Here is a 10,249-nt window from a genome sequence, read left to right as displayed (position 1 = left end):
ATTTTTGGATTTTTCCATTTATTTTGCATTTTAAAATTATTTTTTAAAATATGTATAGTGTAATATTCTATTAGAATATTTCACGTATTTTTCAAAAAAAAAAAAACATGAATTTTTTTTTTAATTTTTTTATATATATTTTTTTGTTAATTCAAGTTCCAAAAATAATATTTTAAAAAAAAAGAATTTTTATATTTTTCCATTTATTTTGCATTTTAAAATTAGTTTTTAGAATATGTTAGTATAATATTCTATTAGAATATTTCACGTATTTTAAAAAAAAAAACGGGATTCTTTTTTTATTTTTTTAAATAATTCAAGTTCCGAAAATAATATTTAAAAAGAGAATTTTTTTGGATTTTTCCATTTATTTTGCATTTTAAAATTATTTTTCGAATTGGTTTCACGGTCTCACAAAATTAGAATAGTGTTAAATGAACCATAATAATCCATGATATATGGGAGATTGTTTCATTTTAGCAAAATATGTGTTTTTGACATTTTTATTATGAAAATTTGAATTTAAAAGTGGTTAAGGACGTGAAAAAAAATTGTTGTTATAACCACCTTTAAATCTATATTACCATAACATCCTTAAAAAATTTATTACCTAGATGTGTACAAAAAAAGATAGTTACCTACATGTGAACAAACCGAAAAGATAATTACCTTAATTAGTCTTATTCTTTTAATTTAATAAATTGCTCTTCTGTATTGTTTTTTACTCCTGTCGTCATCTTATCAAGTAAAAATGTTGCATTAAAATATAGCTTACCAAAAATGTTTGATCATTAACTTATTGACATACACAAAATAAGAATTGTACGACTTTTAATTGTTTGTTGTTTTAAAGAAACATATCGCAAACAAGACATGGATACGTACATGCCAAGGGTTAAAAGTTTCAATTGCTATGATTTAATTTCCCAACATACATTTAAAGAAATTAATGTATGTGTGACAACAAAAACCTCGATCGATCCCAATTAATTCACTTTCACAAGAGTTCTGAAATGAGAATAAATAAAAATAAAAAAGGAAATTACTTTTTGGATTTATATGCATGTGTGGCCTTGTCAATGAGGTTCGCCTGTTTCTTCATGAGCTCCATTCGTTTGTTTTGAAGTTCTATCTCTTGAAGATGGTATTCAAACCAATCGTCTTCCATGTCATCCATATCTTTTTTTGGAAGCTGGGATATCATGAGGTCTCTTAGCATACGAATTCCTTCGTTTGTTAAATTACCATGAGGGTAGATATCGGCTATGCATGCGTCAATAAGTGGATAATTTCTTACAAAATCATCATTACTCTTTCTCTTGTCAACATCTTTACCTTTTATCTTCTCAGCAGGCTTCCCTCTCTCCATTATTTGATTTCCAAGTTTCTTATTAAAATACTTCTACACAAATAATGCATGGGATAATTAATTAATGGAAACCTTTTTTTTACTAGTTGTCGGATTATAATTACGTAATGTAAAGGAAATGCGTAATCTCTAACTATGTTATTAAGATTGTAAGAAAGGATTTACCAGTAATATATTACAAGATTCATAGTCCACGTACATATTCAGCGTTGTTTATATGGTTTCTACGTCTAAATCATTTGATGGATTTCATTAAGTAAAAAAGAATATATAACAGGTGATTCTTTTCCATTTCCATTTTTGTTTTTATAACAGATGTCACAGTTTAAAATACAAAAGATTAGGATCAAATTTGAAGGAACATATGCGGACTAGAAAAATAATTTTAACTACCAAACATTCATATTTTTAAAAAATTTGAAATTGAAGAAAATTTGCTTATAGCTTAATCCTTTAAGCATAATTGTTGGATGAGTTCAATAGTTAAAATCGACAAACAAAAGACAAAATACAAAGCAACAATAAATTAATCAATTACCTTTTTAATCGTCCAAGGCACCGCACGAATGAAATTTAAATCATTTTACATTTTGCTGTTGATTTTTATTAAAAGAGCCATCTTATAATTGATGAGTAATAAAATATTCATAAAAAATTAACGACCAATAAGCAACTGAAAATTTTCTAATTAATTTAATATGAAATAACAAAAGAAGGGTATATGTTGTCTTCACAATCTGTATATACTTTTTTACCAAAAACTGAAGCTTTCTATCATGTCGTCTAACATCATATATAAAACATTCACAATCTGTTCGACTAAAAATATCATTTTGACTAAAAATTTTTACTTTTCTGTTTTAAGGGTTTCATAACCATTTAAGGTTTATTCTTGTTCATTTTTAAGTGGTCCAAATGACCGGAATTGATTCCAGAACAGGTGTATCTCTAATTCCATTTAGGATTAATTACAAAAAGACAAATTAACGGCTTTTAAGTGTTTCATATTGAATGGTTGTGTCTTCTTTTAGCTGCTTAGGTATCAATTCTAATGGGAGAAATAAAAGTATGTTGTTATTCTGTAAATTCCCATATGCTTAATTTTTTATAATTTGTTTTTCTCTTTTTGTAGGGCTCTTAAAAATCCAGTGGAATTGGCCAAGTTTCGATAGATTTTTCAAGTTTTGCCAAAGCTACAAACAAGTCTTGTCTATCTCTTCCTCTTAAAAATGCAAACAGGCTGCTATTTTACAAGTGCCACCTTCTTATTCTACCTTTTTCACTAATTCACACATAGTTTACAATTCCATTGAGAAATCCTTCTTATTTACTCATTGTTATTTAATGTTTGCAATTTTATGATGAACGACTATTTTTCTTATCGTTCAAATAAGAACAATAATGTTTTGGTATACACATGATAACAATTACAAATTCTGTAAAATTGAATCACAAATAATTATTGAAACCACACCAAAGCAGTTCACTTGGAATAGGGTATGCATCATCAGGTAATCCATCCGTAAACAATAATTCGCAAAATTTATAATTATTTGAATATGAAATAGTAAAGTTGCTGAAAACATGGAGAGTATAGAACAAAATAAGTTATTAATCATTGTATAACATTCTACTTACATTAGCCAATACTAATGTTTTACTAACAAATCACAAACAAAACTCTGTTCTTGTAAAACATTAATGAGACGAAAATTATAAAAAAATAAAAATAACAACATCTACTTGAAATTAACCAAAGTAATACAGAACATACATAGACACAGAAACAGAAAGAAAGTCAAACATTTTGAAACAAATAAACACAATTAATAAAAAAAACAATAGATGAATTGACTGACCTATTAGATGAATGTGAAGCTTGAAGTTATTGTTCTTCAAAGTCTGCAGTGGGTTGATGAGAAATTAAACGTGTGAAACATAACAGAAGTTTTTGTACATAAAAAATTAAAAAAAAACTTCGTTAATTTTAGCAACAAAATCTCGTGACATATTTAAAAATACGAAATTCGCTGATTAGTAGGGATAAATTTGGTATGGATGGATTTGATGTAATGCTAATTACATGGCTGATTTTCAAGGATTGGAAAATGTGTTTTGAATTCGAAACAATGATGAAGGTATAAATGGTAATTATTTTTGCTTTTAAAGCATGCAGGAATTAACTCTTACGGGGTATAACAGCCAATGTTAAAAGAATCATGAGAGCAAAATAGTATGATTTCAAATTTGCTGAAAAATAAGGATTCTTCCGCTTATTATTCTTCCATAACACACATTTTTATAGTCTTACAGAACATATCTATTCTATTTTTATGAATTGATTTATTTTAATTTTATTAGTTTATTAATTTATTATTTTACCGATATCTTTAAAAGAAAATTATATATATATTCACATTTAAGAAGTCAACATCGAAATAAGGTACATATTTAGCTACATACCATTACTACCTACACTTTAAAAAAAAAAAAAAAAAAAAAAATCGTTTGCTTGTTTTAAACCAACCTTTTGAGTTTTGACACCATCTTATCGACCCCAAGAAGATTCCGGGAATAAATAATTATAGCAAGTGAATAACTAAAATTATTATATAAATAATGAGCTTCTTCTATGATCAACGTTTTCATTATCAGTCACAACCTTTTTCTCCCATTCACCTTAACAAGAGATCGAAAATGGACAAGTCTAACTTTGTCCTTGAAAAGAATTGTTCTAAAAGAAACCATGATGCGATGGATTCTGCAAAACAACCAAAACTCAAGAAAAAGAAACCAAAGTCTTTGAAAGAAAAGCCGAAGGAAATGAGCGAAGTTGATTTCATGGTGGAGTATCCCCACATCGATGGAGCCATAAATGATTTGAGTTCGTTTGAGAATTTGACAATCGATGGAAAGAATATGATGAGAAAATACATGGGGTGTGTTCCTAAAAAAGAATTGGATGATATGGAAAATAAATTGGAGGAGTATCATCTTCAAGAGATAGAAGGTCTTAAAGAAAGGATTTTATGCTTTGAGAAACTCTCTTCGGTCGTGCAGAAGGCCATAAAGTATTTTCGGTCCACGCAGCAAAGTTAACCGTAGCATTTTTTTTTTCTTGGTATCTCATGTAACTTATTTCTTTCTTTCTTTTACAAAGTTAATTTGCTTTAATGCCCATCTTATTTCGAACGTTGGTTTCACATGCATACAATTTTCATTTTTTTTTTTTTTACCTTTGTGAATGGTAGTTTTCATTTTGATACTTTTTACGTATATAATTTGATCCATAACGAAATACATTATTAGAAAGATGTTATACAAATCTCAAAAAACGACAAAATATAACGTTACCATTTTATGTAAGTTAATTTTTATATTATTCCTTTTACTAAGTGATAAAAGAAATAATCAAAAGTATAGTTATATTAGGATGTGATACATAATATTTGTTTTGGTTTCAATAATGTATGTAAATATGCTTTCAATAATACTTTTAGTCAATACAAACACCACAACAAGAATACGGTCAAATTGAAACATATGAAGTGCAGTTTTGCAACGACACTCTATACGAGGTTTCCTATTTGAGTAACTAATGAGATACGGATGCCAAACCGTGTTATATGATTATCATACAATACGGTCTCTTAAATGGCAACTTTATTTCTCATAAGTATATGTAGTATGGATTTTAAAGTAATTGTGCTCTTTAAGAAATCACATAAATCCCTTATAGTCGTACACGATCCTTACTTAATATTATTATGTAGGATTTGTTATTAGGCAATCTTATTCTAAGTTAAGCATATAAATTCTAATTTGTGGTAAATCTTTCTCCATATCTTTCATTAAACAAATGTATAAATACACAATACATGATATAGGGCCCATACAATAGTGGGCCAAGATATGAACAACACAGTAGGCATACTAAATATGACTAGCTAAAACTCCACTTGTTCAATATTTGCTAGCAAATGAAGAGTATATGGGTTGACAAAATAAAATGACATAACAACTATTAGAATCCTAATCATTAATCTTAAATCTACAAACAAATATTTTTATATAATATCCGGTATTATGTTGGTAAGTCTATCATTGTTATTTTCAATTAAACTTCTCTTTAATAATAAAAAAATATCAATTGGAATATTAAAGGCTTAACAGTTTTCGTACGACTCGAACATACAACCCTATGAAAATCCGTTATGTAGTTCAAAGTTCAAACACAAGGTAAATTGGGAGAGTTCATAAATTGTAATGTGTATGCTAAAATAACATTCATGTAAAATGTTCAATAAGAATGAATAAATATTGGTAGTTATATTAAATAATAAATAAATGTTATTCAAAATAACAAAAGCGATAGCTATGAATCATAAATTTTCAAATACTTTTTTACAAACAACACTGATAATTAATTAATTAATTAGTATATTTACTGTCCATATCTAAAACTAATTACTTTAATCATTCTTTATTTTCAAATTTCAATAAGACAACATAGTTTCCTTTTCTTTTATAAAAACATAGTTTTGTTTTGACAATTTATTTCATTTTATAGAATAGTTACCGTTTGGACACATATTTCAAGTTTCGCACATGCATGTTCGGCAAAATGCTACCACAATTTTAAGCATAATTAAATTCATAGCATTATTTAAAAAATGTTGTACTTATATGTTTTGTTATGTAAATAAAAAATAATTCAAATTAAAAGAAAGATGGTGATCTTTATTAAATGGTGAATAAATGCTATTTAAAACCGGTTATTATGTAGTTAAAGAACATTTTCTTAAAATATAACAAAACAATTATTATAAAAATATATCATATTTTTTTATCGAAGAATGTAACATTTGATTTATCTATTTAATCAAAACTTGTTTATTGATATTCAGTGGTGACAAAACATTTTTAATTAGATACAATAAAAACGTTAATCACATCCATATCATCAAGCTTATTAAAAACTTATGTTTCTTACATATACAAAGACATTTGGAAGTACAAATTGACATTTAATGATAATTAAATACTAAATAGCAAAGATTCAACTTTCTCAAAAGCAAGCATGTAAATTTGGTCATTTATATCCAGCTTAACAACAAAATTCTTGCGACATTATTAGTTGCAAATGGGAAACTTCACATATTCATTGTTAAGCATCACTAGAAATTCAAGACATTCCTTCATAGTTTAGCACACTCCTTGACAACTCAAAATACAAATGAAATAAACCTGAGATTTTAATCAATTAGTACCCTTGATAACTGATGTGTGTAAAATGCATTTGTTTTATCCCTACTTATTATTAATAAATTTAGCACACAAAGGTAGTGAACCTGTCTTTTAGTGGTATAGATTAGTAAGTAAGGTATCGAACTCAAGGAACTGAAAATTAAACTAATAACTAATTTTAACTAAAACAATTAATAAAAGTAAAGGGGTTTCTTCTAGTTTTGCAAGACTAGAAACTTAGGCACACTAAATTAACTAAATAACTAAAGCAACAACTAATTCACCAAATTTGATAAAGATGTTTCTATTTAGGTTCAACCAATTCACTCCTATGGTTATTTGTATTTATGATAGATTAATTGCTATTGGTTACCAATTATAATGGTTAGGTTCATGTTCATTACTCCTAACCCTTAGATAATTAACTAATTTAAGCGGTGATCAAGTGATTAAACTAATTAATTCCCTAGATTAATGATTTGGATTAAATAAAATTTGTAGTGGTCAATGAAGTCACTAATTCAATTAACCTCTTGTTTGATGGTTTCTCAAACAAGCTCACACATTAATCTTCCTATTGTCTTATTAATCTTAGTTTCATAATCATTACTTCTAAGCATATGGTTTAGTGTTCACATAGACATATGAGGTTAACAACTAAGAGATGTTCATGCAGCCTAATTGTCTTCCAATTAACAGAAAATAGTAGTGATTAATACATAAGGTTCTTTGACAAACTTAATTTAATAGATCACCAATAAACAATCAAACAAAAACTAATAATTAAACCATAGGAGCTCCTTGGTATTCCCCAAACAGAAACAAAAACAAATTTAGTTCATAGTTGCAGTAGAAACAAACATAAAAACAAGTTTTACTAGATCAAACATATTCAATTCCTAAATCTAAGTGGTAGGATTAACCTAGTTGCTTGAATTCTTCAAAAGATTGAAGCTTTGGGTTCCTCGGCGTCTTCTAGGGCTCTTAGTCGCAGCTTAACCTTCAAAAATCGCCAGGAATCTCCTCCCATTGGATAAAGACTCGGTTTTTATAGATATCTCAAAACAGGGTGTACTCGGCGAGTAGCAGGACCAACTCATCGAGTAGGTGCATAGTTATCCATCTTGAATCAGGAATCGTAGCTATCTTCTGGAACATCCTTGTATACTTGCCGAGTAGAGTCGACTACTTGCCGAGTAGATGGTCTTTTGTCTCTTATTTTCATTCTTTGGTCTTCAATTACTTCCCCTTTGCTCCCTTTTACTTCCAAGCATGTCTTCTGGACTGAAAACAAAATTCAAACCATTTTAAGTACCTTTTTTCCACATTGTTCACATAATTAATTAATAATGATTAAGAATATGTGCTAAATAATTAACTAATTATGCACATATCAAAATACCCCACACTTGACTTTTGCTTTCCCCCAAGCAAAACTAAATTTTAAGCATATTAGAATCACATATAATAACTCCAATCTAACCCAACCATTATGCCAAGACCGCAACGCATGCATTTGTGTCTAAAATTTTCCTACAGACCCCCCATACTTCAAATACTCACAATCCTCATAAACATTCGCCCACTCACCCCGAACTATGCTCATTTTATTCAACCCTCCGAATCCATCCTCAGAAAACCTCTTTACCCTCAAGGTATTTTTAATTGAGCAACCCAAGCATACATAATCTAGAATTACAACTTTTCGATACTACTATGGAGCCCTTTGAATTCTTCACTTCCTTGATAATTTGATCTTTGATCTATTTGAATTCACCACCTTTGTTGTTTGATTTTTGGTATCTTCAACTTTTTGAATTTCTTCGGAATTTTGATCTTTAGATCTTCACTTTATTTGCTCCAAAATTCTTACAACTTTTTTAGTAATTCTCTCTTTTTTTTACATGTATTCCTCACTTTTTCCACTCAAATCCCTACATGCTTAAGCAGGGGCGCTCAATCTCAACCTTTATTGGCTAATGATAACAATATTCCTGGATACATTTCAGGTTTAGGCTGCTAAATGTATTGCATCTCTCAGGCTGAGCAAGGTCGTGTTTTTGTCTCATGATTTCACTGAAATAAGGAAGCCACAAATGCACTAGAACATGTATAGGCTCAACTAAACATTTGGGTTTTCATGCAATTATCAACATAATTCTAACATGGAATCCTAATTTTCTTTTACCAAAATTTCCTAAATTAAATCCCTAAGTCATATTTTTTGTTTGCAACAATTTTTAAAATTAGCCTAAATTAAGATTCTAAATTTTCTAAAATGTGACTAACCCCCTACCCCACACTTATTTTATGCAATGCCCTCATTGCATACTATGCAAAAATAAAAATGCAAATATAGAGAGAATTGGAACAAACTCCCCTGGGGTAGCAGTCGATAGGTTGACACTCTCTTCTTCACCTCCTTCTTCAATTGCCTTTAGCCATGGGAACAACTCATCCATGGCACGGGTGTCATGCGTCTTGTGTGGTTGACAGCTCGAAAATTCCACGGAACAAAGTCGTTAGAAAGTCTCCAGTAGCAATCCCTCACAAAGAGTGTATGAATGTGGCAGTGAAAGTGCTCAAAACAATTCTGAAAATCCAAAAGTAACAGGCTACTTGGCGAGTAGGCTCGTGGACTCGGCGAGTAGGCCTTGATGCAAAATAAGATCGTGTAATATCGCATGTACTCGCCGAGTAGAGTTTGTGCACTCGGCGAGTAGTGAGTGTTTTTCAAAAATTGGTCTAGTTGCTGCTTCTCTCGACTTTGGTGTTGAAATTGGAAATGTAAATTAACCCTCACTCGAATTCCTTCAGCAGCAACACTCCCTATAACCCTCGACTCTCACGGACTCAATCCTAAGGACAAAACTCCATAATTGCTTGAAAATCTCTCATTCCTTTCTAGACCCTCTCTAGTTAGTATGCTTCCCTATCTTCAATCCATGAAAAAAATAAACAACTAACAGTGACAATAATAATCCAACCACCATAAAAATCCAAAGTGTTTAACAATTGTCTAGAACAAAACATCATAAGCATAAAACATAAAAACAAAATAAATTCTTCAATCTTCATCATCCATTCCAGCTCCTCCTGCTCCACTTCCTCCCTCTCCGTCTCTTCTTCTCATCCTCTCATCCCAATTCATGATATAGAGATAGTTAGGTCCAGGTCTCGGGGCAATTTGCATTTGTTGAAAGAGGTATTCGAAAGATTGATTAGTGTAGTTCACCCCTCGCCCAATATCATCCAAGTAGTGTCAGTACTCTACTTGGTTCCAACCATCATTGTCCTCCACCGGAATAACCGGTGGATCTTCCCGCACCCGTTCGCTCCTTTGTCGGACTTGCCTTCCCGGCTCCTCGGGGACCACCGGCTCATCTTCATGTGGAATAGTGAAGGAGTCACCAAACTTTTCAACTATCCGTGCCCTCCTATAAAGCGCAGTGTTGAATGGTGGAGGGTGGATAACCGTTAGTGATTGAGCTTGTGGCAAATCCAAGATCCAAAATGAATTGGTCAGTCGGGTAATAAACATGCCTCCATTTATCTTTGAATTGATATCCTCTTTGACCGCCCCCTCAGCAAGGAATTTGGCAATGCAAGAAGGTTGCAAAAAACGTCTGGAGT

Source organism: Lactuca saligna, chromosome 1, assembly GCF_052625555.1.
Source record: "Lactuca saligna cultivar CGN05327 chromosome 1, ASM5262555v1, whole genome shotgun sequence".
Taxonomy (NCBI): domain Eukaryota; kingdom Viridiplantae; phylum Streptophyta; class Magnoliopsida; order Asterales; family Asteraceae; genus Lactuca; species Lactuca saligna.
Note: the sequence above shows the minus strand (reverse complement) of the source record.